Source organism: Artibeus jamaicensis, unplaced genomic scaffold (assembly GCF_021234435.1).
Source record: "Artibeus jamaicensis isolate MK-2021 breed Jamaican fruit bat unplaced genomic scaffold, CSHL_Jam_final contig_685, whole genome shotgun sequence".
In the NCBI taxonomy this organism is placed as follows: Eukaryota; Metazoa; Chordata; class Mammalia; order Chiroptera; family Phyllostomidae; genus Artibeus; species Artibeus jamaicensis.
Genome location: NW_026521924.1, coordinates 5,418,928 through 5,436,063, shown reverse-complemented (window position 1 = coordinate 5,436,063; position 17,136 = coordinate 5,418,928). Strand labels below are relative to the sequence as shown.

The 17,136-nt window shown below is 36.1% G+C and overlaps 1 non-coding gene across 1 annotated transcript; it reads left to right on the top strand.

Annotated features, from left to right (window-relative positions):
• Nucleotides 1–461: 461 nt before the first annotated feature.
• Nucleotides 462–595, top strand: LOC119057303 (small nucleolar RNA SNORA51). Its single transcript, XR_005084053.2, has one exon. It is a non-coding gene; the product is annotated as a small nucleolar RNA SNORA51 (small nucleolar RNA).
• The last annotated feature ends 16,541 nt before the right edge of the window (nt 596–17,136 follow it).

Genomic DNA, 17,136 nt, shown 5'->3' with positions numbered 1-17,136 from the left:
CTAAGCCTCTCAGTGCTCCTCCTGGTGCAGTTATTATAACTTTATTACTACATTTCATAGTATCTAAGATGCCTTTATAAAATGCGCTATTATTTTATATACCACTAGAAAAATGACTGCTAATTAATCATTAAACATACTGATTTCTTTTTTTCGAGATGAACAAAGTCACATTTTTTAATTCAAAGGGTGAATGACAATGAAGATGTAGCAATTTCAAATACCAACAAACCACATAATATGGTACAATCCTTATAAAGCTAAAATGATGCAGGTACAAGGAAAATAGTTAAAAACACACCAGACTCGGAAAGGTTATTCTCCTGTTATTTCAAAGCAAATCAAGCAGGGTTGGGGGTAAGGGAAGAATGAGAAAACCCTAAAAGCATCTGCTAAAAAATCAGGAATATTACAAAGATACCTACCCACTGTCATGACTACCATTTAAAAATGGTGGTAAGCACCTCTTGGTGCTTACCACAGGCTCTGTGTTCTTACACTGCCTGTACAGAAAGAGGAGGCAGAGTAAACCCACTCCGTGTACGCCTCAGCCCAGGACCTTTGCCTGGTCTGTACTGTGAATGGGGGGACACAATAAACAAACAAACAAACAAACAAACAAATAAATAATAAAATGGTGAAGGGAACCAGACAAGAGAAAAATACTAGAAGTTCTTAAAACATCAAAAAGGTGAATTTAAAACTCTAGCATGTGTGATACATTATTGTATACCAAGAATCACCACCCAAAATAAAACCAACTGAGTACTAAGAATAGTAAGAGAATTCACTTAGATGTGGCACAAGATTAATATATCCATATAGGTAACTTTCTTTTTTAATTATGGGAATTGATTTATTTATTGAGAAGAAATTTAAATAAATTTTAAGTTAGACAAAATGAAAGCTACAGTCTCAAGGAGTTTATTTTATCAAAGGCTTTATCATTCTTGTTTGTATGATACTAAATAAAATATGTGAAAAATAGGTAGACTATAATTACTCATGATTTTGGGTATTTTACTCATGATTATTTTGTATGCAAATAATGTTTTGACAATTTGACATTTTTATAAGCTGATTTTGGGTTTTTTCTTTTTTTTTTTTACATTTTTTATTGTTGTTCAAGTACAGTTATCTCCATTTCCCACCCCCCCCAACCCCAGCCACCCCCACCCTCCCACAAACGATCTTACCCACTTTGGTTTTATCATTCATATGTCCCTTATACATGTTCCTGAAAACCCCTACCCATCTTTCCCCCTTTATTCCCTTCTACCTTCCCTTTGGTTACTGTCAGTTTGCCCTTAATTTCAATGACTCTGGTTATGTTTTGCTTGGTTGTTTGTTTTGTTGATTAGGTTCCACTTATAGGTGAGATCATATGGTATTTGTCTTTCACTGTCTGGCTTATTTCACTTAGCATAATGCTCTCCAGGTCCATCCATGCTGTCACAAAGGGTAGGAGCTCTTTCTTCCTTCCTTCCTTCCTTCCTTCCTTCCTTCCTTCCTTCCTTCCTTCCTTCCTTCCTTCCTTCCTTCCTTCCTTTCTTTCTTTCTTTCTTTCTTTCTTTCTTTCTTTCTTTCTTTCTTTCTTTCTTTCTTTCTTTCTTTCTTTCTTTCTGCTGTGTAGTATTCCATTGTGTAAACATACCATAGTTTTTTGATCAATTCATTTACTGATGGGAACTTAAGTTGCTTCCAGCATTTGGCTGTTGTAAATTGTGCTGCTATAAAGGTTGGGGTGCATAGGTTCTTTAGAATTGGTGTTTCAGGAAGCAAAATATAACCAAAGACACTGAAATAGAGAACAGGTTGACAATATCCAGAGGGGAGAGGGGAGGGAATTTCAGGGGAAAAGGGGAAGGGCTTACAGGAACAAGTATAAAGGACACATGGACAACAACTAAGGGGGTGGAAATGGGAGGGAGTTGGGGAGCACTGGGGGGGTGGGCTGGGATGGGAGGGAGTAAAAGACAGAAAACTGTACTTGAACAAGAATTAAAGAAAAAAAAAGAATTGGTGTTTCAGGGTTTTAGGGTATAGTCCCAGCAGTGGAATTGTTGGGTTGAAAGGCAGTTCCATTTTTAGTTTTCTGAGGAAATTCCATACTGTTTTTCACAGTGGCTATACCCATCTGCATTCCCACCAAGATGCAGTGGTTTCTGTCTTCTCCACATCTTTTCCAACACTTTTTGTTTGTTGATTTGTTTATGACAGCCATTCTCACCAATGTGAAGTGGTATCACATTGTGGTTTTAGTTTGCATCTCTCTGATGGCTAGTGATGCTGAGCATCTTTTCATGTGTCCCTGGGGCCTTTTTATGTCCTTTTTGGAGAAGTGTATGTTCAAGTCCTTTGCCCATTTTTTTAATTGGGCAGTTTGTCTTTTTGGAGTAGAGTCATGTGAGTTCTTTATATATTTCAGAGATCATACCCTTGTCCAAGGTATCATTGGCAAATATATTTTCCCATGTGTTTGGTTCTCTTTTCATTTTAATGTTGTTTTCTTTAGCCATACAGAAGCTTTTTATTTTGATGAGATCCCATTTGTATATTCTTTCCTTTATGTCCCTTGCTCTAGGGGACATATCAGTGAAAGTATTACTGCATGGAATATCTGAGACTTTCCCACCTATGTTCTTCTCTAGGACTTTTATTGTATCACAACTTATATTTAAGTGTTTCATCCACCTTGAATTTATTTTTGTGCATGGCGTGAGTTGGCGATTGAGTTTCTTTTTTTTTTTTTCTTTTTTCGACATGTAGCTGTCCCTGTCTCCCAACACCATTTGTTGAAGAGGCTATTTTTACTCTATTTTCTGCTTCTGCCTCCTTTGTAAAATATTAATAAACCACAGAGTCGGGTTTATTTCTGGGCTCTCTATTCTTTTTTTAAAAAATTATTATTTATTTATCTTTAGAAGGGAAGGGAAGGAGAGAAAGAGAGAAACATCAATGTGTGGTTGCCTCTTGTGAGTCCTCTGCCAGGAACTGGCCTGCAACCCAGGAATGTGCCCTGACTGGGAATCGAACCACAATCATGTGGCATGCTCAGGCCCACTGAGCTATGCCAGCCAGAGTGTCTGAGCTCTCTATTCTGTTCCATTGGTCTATGTGTCTGTTCTTATGTCAGTACCAGGCTGTTTTGATTACAGTAGTCTTGTAATACAGTTTGATATCAGGCATTGTCATACCTCCTACTTTGTTCTTCTTTCTCAAAATTGCTGAGGCTATTCAGGTTCATTTATGGTTCCATATGAATTTTTGAAACTTTAAACACACTGATTCTTATCTTTAATAAGAAACCAGACTTAAAGTCTTATTTTATACTTTCTGAAAGTCTTTTTTTTTTTTTAAATATTTTATTATTTATTTATCTTTAGAGGGGAAGTGGGGGAAGGAGAGAGGGAGAGAAACATCAATGTATGGTTGCCTTTTGTGCGTCCCCTGCTGGGAACTGGCCTGCAGGGAACCGGCCTGCAACCCAGGCATGTGCCCTGACTGGGAATCGAACCGCGATCGTGTGGTTCGCAGGCCCGCGCTCAATCCACTGAGCTACACCAGCCAGGGCTGAAAGTCTTTTTAAAACTTACTTAGATGTACATATTTATCATTTATCAACCGCTCTTGTGTATACATGAAAATTAAGATATAAGCAAAATCGATTAGTTAAGATGTTCCTGAGACATCTTTACATTCAGAGTCAGAAAACGATGTCTACAAATAGATTGTCTATGTCCATATTTTCCGAAGTGATTTGGTCCTTTGGGTCATTAGAACCATTGGGGATGTGCCTTTCTTAAGAGAATGCTCCACTATCATTTCTGAGACTTCTTTCAAGCAGCTGGCACTCTGATGCTAGAGAAATACTCATTGTTTATTTAGAAATAAGATATTTATTTCTACTATTTAAAAATGAACTCAGAAGAATAAGAAGAGAGGTCCTCCTCTGTGTCTGCCAGTAGAATTAATGGAGGGCATCTGAAAATAATACAGCTTAATTTCTTTTTAAAAACATTTCATTTATTTATCTTTAGAGAGGAAGGGAAAGAGAGAAGGAGAGAAATATTAATGTATGGTTGCCTCTCATGTGTCCCCTGCTTGGAACTGGCCTGCAACCCAGGTATGTGCCCTGACTGGGAATCGAACTGCAATCCTTTGGTTCATAGGCCCATGCTCAATCCACTGAGCTACACTAGCCAGGCTAATTTTTTAAATAAAAAGCTACATAACTTCAACTGACTTATCTTTTCTCCAATTACATAAAACAATGCATTTTTATCCCTTCTACAAGTTCTATGTTCTTCTTTTGTGAATTTTGCATTTTTACTGCAGGCTGGTTTCATTTTCTTTGGTTACTTTTCCTAACACATTTCAGTGCAACATCCCTGCTATAATCAATCAGTACTTCAAAATTATCTGAGGGTAAATTATGTTCTCTGAAGGCTTTTCTGTTCCCCAATGGTTCATATAATTATTAACAATAACTACCATTATGAGGTGTTTGTTAAATATAATCTTTGTTTGCTTAAAAACAACTTCACTTTATGACTAAAATGTTATTTAAAAATCCTGCAACTGTGCCCTGGCTGGTGCAGCTCAGTGGATTCGGCGTGGGCCTCTGAACCATGTGATCGCGGTTCAATTCCCAGTCAGGGCACGTGCCTGGATTGCAGGCCGGGTCCCAGCAGGGGATGCATGAGAGGCAACCATACATTGATATTTCTCTCCCTCTCTCCTTCCCTTCTCATCTAAAGATAAATGAATAAAATAAAAGAATTCTGCAACAGTTGATCAGAATTGGCCTCTATTTTTCTTTTTAATGCTCTTTATAATTTGTTCTGGGCAACAGATGTTCAATTGGCATATATGGGAACTATCACTTAAATATATTGTATGATAAAAGCTAGATACAAAAATGTTCATGATGTATGATTCTATTTATATGACATTCTAGAATATGCAAATTAATATATGGTGACAGAAAGAAGACCAGTGGTGTCCCAGGGTCAGGAATGGAGGGAAAACAGCATTGAAGAGAGCAGAGGGAACGTTTGGATTAATGAAATTGTTCTCAATCTTGATTTGGGTTAGTACGGGGTTTGTACATTTGTTAAAACATCAGATAGCATCACTTGAATAGGTACGGTTTGTGTTTAATTGTATCTTAACAAACTTGACAAAAGTGTACCGTAGCATACTATTATAATGATGGGCTTAAATAATGTTTCCTTAACAGCAAGGAGCACACTTAGAAAAGACTCTTTTTAATATACTGCAGGAGATGAAACTAAGCCTTCATCTCAGATTAAAAGCATTTGTAAAATAACACTTTAATTTTAAAGCCCAATCATCATACTGGAGATACCCTTGGCTAACAGGCTTGCTGGAGGCCAGCCATTCTTGGGAGAGACTGAAGTGAGGAAATAAAACCTGGATTTTCTGAGATGATAGTTGTGAATGAACATAAACGAGCTCACCTCCCCATTGGTTCCTGGAGCAGTCAGTATTGTTTGAGGTTTAGTTATTAACATCAGGGCTCATACCACTTCTGCCCCATGGAGCAGTTTCCCCATGTCAGCTGTCCAATGTATCAGGATAAGTGAGGGGTGAAAAAACTTGCCAAGCTGTCAGAGACTTCCAGGGGGTTGGAGTGCTTGACCATAAAAAAAAGGGCTTATAATTTTAAAAAACCTGTAACAAATAAAACCACATACTCTCATACACTACTCCCAACCAAACATATGGGATGATCAGCATTGCCAGACTAATGTTCACTAATAAACTCAAGTGCTCCATATATTTAATGATGAGCTATACTTTTCTTAAAAATACTTTGTGTTTTAAATATTTGCTTATAGCCCTGGCTGGTGTAGCTCAGTGGATTGAGTGTGGGCCTACAAACCAAAAGATTGCAGTTGGATTCCCAATCAGGGCACATGCCTGGGTCGCAGGCCAGTTCCCAGCAGGGGACACATGAGAAGCAACCATACATTGCTATTTCTCTCCCTCTCTCCTTCCCTTTCCTTCTAAAGATAAATAAATAATTTTAAAAAACAAATAAATATTTGCTTACAGTTTAATTTTTTAGGCAAAATATACATACAATAAAATGTAAAAACATAGGTATAAAATTTATTGATTTTGGAAAAACAGAAATATCCATATAAGCAATACCTCTATAGCTATAAGACCATTATATATGGTGTAACTTTTTAAAAAATTACACTTTAACTGATTGTTGCTGGCATATAAAAATGTAATTTACCCTTGCTATTGACTTAATAATGAATCATAACAAACTCTCATTTATTCTGAAAATGTTCTCCCAAACTTTAAATTTTCTAGGTGGGCATTTATACCATCTTAAAGACACCTGTTTTGCTTAATTTCACATTTTAATTCTTTTTTTTCTTTTTCTGGTATTATTACATTATATAGGACATCTAATACAATGATCAACATATGTAGATAAATACATTTACCTTTTTTCGGAAATTAATCTTTTAACTTTTCACTGTTAGTATAGTATTTCCTGTAGGTTGATTTTTTAAAGTATATCATTTATCCGGTTAAATAAATATATTTGCTATTATTAGTTGCTAATAATACATTTATTTAACCAAAAATGGATGTTAAATTTTATTCAATATTCTTTTCTATATCTATTTGGATAACAATATAGTTTTTCTCCTTTAATATGTTAATGAAGTGAATAATATAACCTTACTTTTTAATGTTAATTCAAGTGAAATCTTGGGATAAATCTGATTTGATAAAAAATTATTTACTTTCTAACGCATTATGGAATTTTGTTTGATAAAATTTTATTTAATATTTTTAATGTAAGTTCATGAATAATAATAGATTTTATTTTTTCTGTTTTGTAATGTCCTTATCTGGCTTTGGTATCAAGATCATGCTAACATTCTGAAGGAGTTTTTGTGACATTGGAATTAGCAGTTTATGAAATTTGTGGTAGAAATTGTCTTTAATATTTGGTAAAATATTATATTTTTGTTATTTCATTTTTGTTTTATAAACAGACTTTATTTTTAAGAGCAGTTTTATATTTACAAAGAATGTCAAAAGGTAGTACAGAATTGTCATAAATCTCACGTCTAGATTTTCCTATGATTAACATTTTACAGTAGTATGACACAGTTGTCACAACTGACATTGATTCTCTGTTAATTAAGGCCGATGATTTATTCAGATTTGCTTACTTTTTACAGAATGTCCTTTTCCTGTTCTGGGATACCATCCATCACGCCAGGTAGTCGTCACGTCTGCTTTGGCTATGACATTTCTCAGACTTTCCTTGTGATACTGACAGTTTGAGAAATATAGCTCAGGTACTCTGTAGAATGTGTCTCATTGAAAGTTGTATAATTTTTTTTCATGATCAGATTGGGGTTATGGGTTTGGGGGAGAAACATCACAGAGGTAAAGTGCCATTCTTATTGTATCATATCAAGAGTGCATGCTGTTAACATGATTTATTCACTGTGATACTGACTTTGATCACATCACTGAGGCACTATTTGTCAGCCATGTTCTTTTCTGAGTAAAAAACATGGAAGATCATCTCCTTATACTCAAAGTGGGGGTACCATGGATCAGAAACATTCACACCTGGGAGTTTGTTAGAAATGCATAATTTCAAACTGCATCCTAGAATGATGGAAATGGAATCTGTAAGCAAACCAGATTCTTGGGTGATTCATATTCTTATTAACATTTGAGAGCACTACTTTAAGATAATAAAGTACAGACTCCAGCAATATTTTTCTGTAAAGGGCCCAACTATAAATGTTTTCAGCTTTGTGGGCTATATGATCTCTGTCACAACTATTCAGTTCTGCCTTTTTAGAATAAATCAGTCATGCACAATACAGAAACAGATAGGTGTAGCATGTTTCAAAATAGTATTTTACTTTTGACACTGAAATGTTTGAAACATCTTTATTATGTGTAATTGTTTGGGTCTCTCTTTTTATAATTAATTTGTTTATTTTTAGAGAGAGGGGAATGTTTGTATCTTTTATTATCCTTCTTCTAGTTCCTGCTATACAATTCCAGTTGAGGAGTTTGTCAGGTAATGGGTTAAAAAGTTGTAATGTCTTTGATTTCTCTAGTCCCTAGAACTGGAAAATGTCTCACCCATTCAAATACTACCTTTTTCATAGTTAGAAAAAAAATTTTAAAAACAACAAAAAATTAAAACTCTGCTTTATCCTACCTGATCATATTTGATTCATTTTGTTACACTTTCATAATTATGATCTCTACTTTTCACAATAGAAGCATATTGACTCCCTAATTAGTAAATTGTTTTATTTCAAACTATGAATATCACTATCAATTAAGCTTCTGTGACCTAGGAACTTCTTTTTTTTTGAGTAATAACTTCAATTGCCCACCTCAGAATAGAACTTGTAAATGTTGATGAGAGATACAGAAAGGATTCCAAGCTCACCGCTGTTTGTTCTCTCTTTCTCTCTAACCCTCCTCCCTTCCCTCGTTCTCCCTCACATGCCCACCACCCCCATATACAGTTTTCTAGGCATCGGTATTTCCCCAAACTAGGGATTCTCAAACCTTACGATGTATAAAGCTAGCTGAAATACTTACTAAAACACAAATTCAGAGACCCTGACCAGCATTTCTGATTAAGTATTCAGTGGACCTGAGATTCTGTTACTTCAAACAAGCTCCCAGGTGACTGAGATGCTCCTGGCTGAAACCATACTTTGAGTAACAAGGAACGGTTTGGTAGGAGGGAGCTAGAAAGGCCAATGTATGCTAGGCTATGAAATTTAAAATAATAAATAAGACAAGATTTGAGAGACTCGAAATGTAGTAGGTGAAGAAAATGTGAAATAAATGACAGCACAACAAACTGAGAGGGATGATATTGTGTATTACTTTTCTGTTGCTGCCATTACAAATTATGTACGAACAGTAAGCTTAGAAGCACACCCATTCTTTGTCTCACAGTTTTCTAAGTTAGAAATCTTGTGGGCTTGACTGGGCCTCTGCTCAGGGCCTCACAAGGCTGCCATCCAGATGTCAGTTGGGCTTTGTTCTCATCTGGGGCTCAGGTCCCTCTTCCAAGTTTATTCAAGGATATTGGTAGAATTCATTCCTTGTAGTTATAGAACTGAGTTCCTATTTTCTTGCTGACTGTTGGCTGGTGTTAATTTCAGCTTTCAGAAGTGACTCTCAGGTTCTTGTCACTTGGTTCCCTCAATCTTCAGAATTTCTCATGTGTTTTCCTCTGTCTTTGATCTCTAGATCCAAATTTAAAGGACTCATGATAGATCAGATCCACCTGAATAATGTCCCTTTCTTAAAGTTAATGGTGTCAGGACCTCATCATAGGAGTAAAACCCATCATACATACAGTCCTGGGGATCATACAGGGTATGTATACCAGGAGGCTGGGATCTTGGGGTCCATCTTAGAATTCCCCCCAACATACAGAAGTTTAGCACCATGCTGCAGGAGCAATGAGGACGATGCACCAAAGTCCATTTGTGGGAGGTGGATAAGACTGAAAGATAGGGATAGGTTTGATGGGGTCTTAAAATACAAATAGAATATTTCCAGGTTGAGGCATAGGGCACCAAAAGAATGGCAAAAACGCATTCCAAGGAGAGAATATAGTGTGTACATATGCATGCATGTTTATCAAGACATGTTTAAGAAATCGAACTTTATGAGACAAAAAGGAGTGTGGAATATGTAAGGTAGACACCAGCATGAAATATATGCCCACTGATTCACAGAGCAATCAAAGTACACAAAACTGGTTTCAAAGCCAGCTGGTTACCTGATCAAGTCAGCTGTCTCATATTCAGCTTCCTTCACTGTTAGGGGCACAGGATGAATTAGGTCAGTGTTTAACAGATAGTACCTATGAACCCCAGGGGCTTTGAGGGGAGTGGCCTAGAATGCACCAGAGCCTGCTGAGTCTAGGAGGCTGAGTGCCAGTATCTGAGGTCCTCAGTCTGAGTTTAATCAGAACCCAGCTCTGCATCTATGTGCTTTCTGTGGTCAGGCTGCACATAAGGTTTCACTTAAAAAAAAGAGTTGCCTTGTTTAAAAGTATTTAAAACCACAGATGATCTTTTTCCATAATACATATTTTCCTATTACATCCAGCTCTTGTATTTTTTCTTTATTCTTCCACCCATTCATTCTGTTTTTTTCTTTTTTTTAAATTATGTATCTACTATATGCCAGACATGTGCTAGGCAGGAGATTTAATATGAAGAAAGAAGACCTGATTTCTGTTGTCCTGCGGCTTCTAGTCTCCTAGGGGACATAAACATCAATTAAATGATCATAGATAAATGGCAAATTTGTACGTCACACTGTAAGTGTGATTGTGAATTACAATAAACTGGTAATTCATGGTGCTGCAACTGTGATAATTTAATAATATAGGGAGGCTTTTCTGAGAACATGGTAACCAATATAAATTGGAGAATGAGTGGAAGTTAACGGAATGACTAGAAGAAGGAATGGGTTTTTTGCAAAGCAGCTGCATGTGCAGTGTTCTGTGGTAGGAGAGAAGAGAAATATAAAGGTTAGTGAGGCTGAAACAACAACAGAGAGTGGAGGGGAGATTAGAGGTGATGCTGGAGAGGCAAGGAGAGTTATGATCAAGGAAGGCTTTGTTATCCTTGATCTTTAAGAGAAATAGCCTTTATCCTAAGAGACTTGGTGTTTCAAAAGAATATTTTTCTGAAAAGGAGTTATGGGTGGAAAAGAAACATAAGGAGGAGCTGATTCCAGAAAACCAATTAGATGGGTTGAACCAAAGAAAGATGATCACACCTTGGACTTGAGTGGTGATAATAGTGGAGAATATGAAAAGAAATTAGTGCATTCTGAAGGTGTCAGGCAGTAAAACAAATGAATGTGATGAAGGATTGGATGTAGGAGATTATGGAGGAGATAGAGTGATTTTAGGGGTGAATTTCATATTCTGGATTCTAAACTGAAGGAACAGCCCTGAAATTAATGGAAATAAGGAACTGGAAGAGGTCCAGGTGAAGAAGAGGTTCCTTTTATTTACAGTCATGTTAAGTGTCTTTGGCATCTTTGGTTTTAACTAGTCCATTAGCTCTACTGGACTAGATCTTGAAAGAGCGGATATGTAACCAATCTGGGCTATAGCATCTTCATCCTTTTGTAGGAATAACAAAATATTACTTACAGATCATTCTGTGAATAGAAAATGTTTAGCAAGGGCATGCAAAATGCAATAGAAGACACAGTAGTAGTTGTTACAATAGCACAAAAGTAGCATTAAGCTTTCTGCCAGTGGCTGTTGGCTTGTTTGATTGACTAGGCCATGCCAGCATTTTAATGAATCCAAGTGATGTAATTCTGGGCCATATAGTTCTGGCAGGAAGCTTTTGGAAGTAATAAATTAACCTCAAATGACTCTAAGTACCAGATTTTAGACATGGTTACAAAATAGTGACTGCAATTTCTTTATGCAGGACTTTCACACCACATCTTTTAGGGTGCTGGTTCTCAACTTTCACTGCTCATTAGAATTAGCCAGTGAGTTTCTAAAAATGCCAGTACATAGCCAGTTAAGTCAGAATCCTAATATCCAGGTCAATTATATTAGAAGTTCTAGAGGCTAGGGACTGTATATTGATATTTTTTCAAGCCCCCAGATGATCTGGTTTGCAGTCAAAATAGAGAACCACTGGTCTAGGGTCAGAGCCTTTGTGTAAGGCCAAGCTTTGTTGTTAAGTCATTCAGAGAGAGTCAGAATTGTCTTGCATAGTCCAGGACTATGGACCATGGAATAGATCTAATGGCTTTATCTTTTTTCTTTCTTCCTGTTGGAATTCAGTAATCAGGAAGACCAGAGGAATGGTTCCTTGTTTTAGGCTGTCCCTGATGTCTCTCACTAGATGTGACCTAAGGGTTTTCGATTTGCTCCAGATTCTAGCTAAAATCTAAGGCTACTCCTCCTTGTTTTCCTAGATTCCTCATAGAAATCATTTCCTGATTTCAACTGGAGAATTGAAAGCAGTGATTGGAATTGAAGAGGAAATATCTATGATTCTTTTTTTTTATTTAAGATTTTATTTACTTACTTTTAGAGGGGAAAGGAGAGAGAAAGAGAGGAAGATAAACATTTGTGCGGTTGTCTCTTGCACGCCCCCTACTGGGGACCTGGCTTGCAACCCAGGCATGTGCCCTGACTGGGAACTGAAGCAGTGACCCCTTGCTTCAAAGGCCGGCACTCAATCCACTAAGCCATACCAGCTAGGGCTTATCTGTGTTCCTTAAGACAAGGCAGGTTTGGGAAAAAATGCCCTGACTATTATTATTCAAAGTGTGGTACTTGGACCAGCAACAAATACATCACCTAGAAGCTGGTAAGAAATGCAGAATCTCAAACATTCTAGAACCAGAATATATTTTCATATAATCCTCAGGTGATTCAAATGCCTATTAAAGTTTGAGAAGCACTACCCTAAAATGATGTTTCCCAAAGAGAGTTTCTAGACCACTTATATTACAAGAACTTGGGGTGCTAAATAATAATGATCTACTCCAAACATTATAAATCAGAATCTCTTGAGTGGGGCCTGAAAATCTTCATGTTAAACCATATCAGCTTTTGACTCTTATGCACAATTACTAAAGTTTGAAAGTTCTAGATCTAGAATTGGCTTGGTGAACATTTTCTCTGCTCAGATTTTTCTGAGGAGTTGGCCCATAACATCACAGGGTAAAACACTGTGAGTTGGATTATTGGCCTCATGTATTCAAACATGGACCGTAGTTGGAAGCCACTCACCATGCACTTTTATTTTTGTACCATACCTACCACATATTGGTCTTCATGTGTGGGCCCAGAAAGCCTGGGTCAGCACATTAATCATGTATGACTCATAGGGTGTGATCATAAAAGGAGTTTTATTTTTCTTTCTTATTACCCTTTTAAACCTTAGTGGTGGATACTTCTTCTGCTCTTAGGTGAAAATCCAGGTGTTCATCATGGTTTTATAATAAATTAATAGAAATGCATATATCATTTTAAGCCACTTAGTCACAATTGAGTACTTGAAAATGTCTACCTCTAGAAAATGACCACAACTCCGAACTAGATTTAAAATTAAGTCGTACTTTCTCCCTCGCTGAAGTTGGCTGCAGGCCAGCCACCTGCTTTTGGAGAGAAGCTATGATTGTCTTCCTTCCTCTTTCCCTTTCCTTCTCTACTCCCTGGCCATGTAACTGACATCTACTGGAATAAGGAAGAGGAGGCAGGAAGGGATCAATGGGAGCAGATAATTATTACTTGACTGATAAATATCATGCATTCACATCCTCTAGGTCTGGTGGAAATTTAAAGTATGCTGTGATGGACTTTCTTATAGGTTATTGTTTGTTGTCCTACTGGGCTTCATTAACCTACCTCCTGTGATATGGATGAGGCATTTTAACTGCCACTCTGCCCTCGGCCATTAGTTTTCTGGGTATTCTCAACACAGACACAGATTTCCAACAGCTTATAAAGCATTCACCTTAGGCAAAAATCAAGGTAGCTTTAGCTGGATATCCTTTCATTTGACCCACATATGTGTTACACATATGTATCATTCATCCCACCTTCATTGGGAGTATGATTGTTTCCTAAAATTGGTCCTCAACTCTCACTCCTCCTCGCACTGCAACTTGAGCTGAAAGCCACAGACTTGATCTTAGAATACTTAGGTGGAGGTTACATTTAAGTCACTGTGCTTTTATTACCATAAGGGCCAACACTTACCAAGTTCTTCAAGTGGTCATGGTGAAACCACTTTTAATAGATTTGAGGAGCAAGAAAGATGTGTCCTTGTTGATTTTGGGCCTTGCAGCACAACACCACCTCTCACTAAAGAAACTTCCTCACTAAGCCCAAATCACTAGTCTGTTTATCCTTTACTTTTGTGATATATTCAAAAGTTGTTAAAGTGGTTTTCAATCTTTTTTTAAGTTTCCTTTTCTTTTTGCCAATTGTCCAGCATCTTCATTGGAATCTCATTATTTGTCGAATCTTTCTGCATTAAATAAAATTTCAAATTTTACATCTTGTTATAAGATACATACTTTTCTTTGGTAACAAAAACAAATTGAATCAAATTCAAAGCAACTGAGTTGTAAGATTGTAGTAAATTCAGTCTATTCACTAGTATTTGGATTAATATATTGATCAGAAACTGATCAATATATTATGATTGAAATATTCTCTGGAACCTTAGAATATCTTTTGGGGGGGATCAGCTACCCTTTCTTGCTATTCACTATTGGAATGACTACATAAAAACAAATAAGCATACCAACTGGAAACAAAGAAATAAAACTGTCTTTGTTCACAGATGACATGATTGTGTAGAAAATTAAAAATAGTCAACAATAAGAATTACAAAAACCCCTAGAACTAACTAGTGAGATATTAAGTTTGTAGGATGCAGTATGACTATATAAAAGTCAAGGGGGGAAAAAAGGGGGGGGGGGGCAGGAGGGGGGGGGGGGGGGGAATAATTTTTTGTATACCAGCAATGAACAAGTGAATTTGAAATAAAAAACACAATATCATTAACATTTTCATCTTAGATGAAATAAAGAAATACTTAGGTAAAAGCCTAACAAAATAAGTCTAAGAGCTATACAAAAAAGTACAAAACTCTGAAGAATGAATTAACAAGTAAAACTAAATAAGAGATATTCCACGTTTATGAATAGGAAGACTCAATACTGTCAATATGTTAGTTCTTCCCAACTCATTCTATAGATTCAGCACAGCCCCAATCAATAGCCCAGTAACTTATTTTATGAATATTTACAAACTGATTCTAGAGTTTATATGGTGAGGCAAAAGACACAGAACACAGTCAATATAAAACTGGCTGATCTCAAAACTGATTCTGAAGGTACAGTAATCAAGACACTGTTGTACTGATGACAGAAGAGACAAATAAATCAATAGAACAGAGTAGAGAGCCTACATATAGATTGGCACAAATATAGGTAATCGATATTTGATAAAGAAGCAAAGGTAACATAGGGGTGGGCAAAGTGGGTTTACAGTTGTGAGTATGCAAAACACAGTCTACTCTTGCATTATTACTCATTCTTGTGTTACATATTTTTCCATACAATCAACTATAAATCTACATTTTCTCCTGTATAATGGAAAAATATAGTTTTTTTCAATAAATTGTTTTGAACAACTGGATATGCACATACAAAAACTAAATCTAAACACAAAAGTTAGCTGAAAATGGATTATAGACTTAAATGTAAAAAGGAAATCTATAAAAATAGAAGATAACATAGGAGAAAACTTAGAAGACCTTATTCATGGTGATGACTTTTTAGATATAACATCAAAGTCATGATCCATAAAGGAAATAATTGATAACAGATTTTACTTTAAAAAAACTTCTTGTCTGAAAAAGACAATGTCAAGAGAATAAGAGGACAAGTTGCAGACAGGAAGAAAATATTTACAAAAAACAGGTAATAAAGGACTGTTATTTAAAATATATTTAAAAACTCTTAAAAGTGAACATAATGAAACTAACATCTTTTTTCTTAATGGATAAAATGCTAAACAAACACCTCACCAAAGCAGATAAACAGATAGTAAATCAGCATATGAAAAGATAATCCATATCATATTTCATTATGGAAATGCAAATTAGAATAATGAGAGATTACTATACACTTAGAAGAGCCCCAACCTGGAATACTGACAACACCGAATGCTGACAAGAATGTGGATCAACAGGAACTTGCATTCATTGCTGCTGGTCCAGCATTTTTTGAAGGCAGTTTGGTGCCTTCAAAACTATACATAAAACTATACATACTGTTACCATACAATCTAGCAACCATGCTTCTTAATATTACCCCAATAAATATGTCCAAACAAAAATGTACACCTGGATGTTTATAGCAGCTTTATTCATAATTGCCAAAACTTAGAGGCAACCACAATTTCTTTCAGTAGGTGATTGAATAACTCACTATGCTATATCCAAAGAACGTAATACCATTCAGCAATAAAAATAAATGAACTATCAAGCCATGCAATGCCATGGAGGAACCTTAAATATATATATATTTATAAATATATATATATTAAAATATGTACTTACATAAATTAAAATATATATGTATATATATTCATGCTTTACTTAGTTATACACATACAACTGAGTAAAAGAAGTCAATCTAAAAAGGCTTCATAATGAATGATTCTAACTACATGACATTCTGTCAAAGGCAAAGCTATCAAAACAGTAAAAAGATGAATGGTTTCCAAGTTTTCAGGAGCAGTGAGTGATGAACAGACAAAGCACAAAGAATTTTCAGGGCAGGGAGACTATTCTGTGTGACATTATGGAAGACACATGTGATTATATATTTGTCAAACCCCATAGAATACACAATCCCCAAAGTGAATCCTAATATAATCTATGGACTTTGGGTGATAATAATGTATAAATATAAATTCATCTATTGTTACAAATGTACCACTCTGATGAATGTGACACGTAGATGGTGAGGAAGGCTGTGTGTATGTATGTGTTTGAAACACAGTACTCTATGCATTCTGCTCAATTTTGCCACGAACATAAAACTATTCTAAATAATGTCTCTTACAATAAGTAGATAAATAGATGAAGGAATAAACAAATCAAATAACTTGTTTATAAATAAAAAAAAGATACAATGAAGAACACTGAAAATTGCCCCGGCTGGTGTGGCTCAGTGGATTGAGCGCAGGCCTGTGAACAAAAGGGTTGCTGATTTGATTCCCAGTCAGGACACAGGCCTGGGTTTCAAGCCAGGTCCCCAGTTGGGGGTGTGCAAAAGGCAACCACACGTTGATATTTCTCTCTTCTTTCTTTCTCCCTCCTTTCCCTTCTATTTAGAAATGAATAAATAAAGTCTTTTTTAAAAAAGAAAGAAAAGCACTGACAAATCGAGTCATCTTCCTGTTTTGCCATATATTAAGAAATACTTTAGAGAATCCAGTTATGGACAAAAACAAGAGTGGGAAACAAACCATAACAAAGCAGATAAAATAACAAGGATCTATGC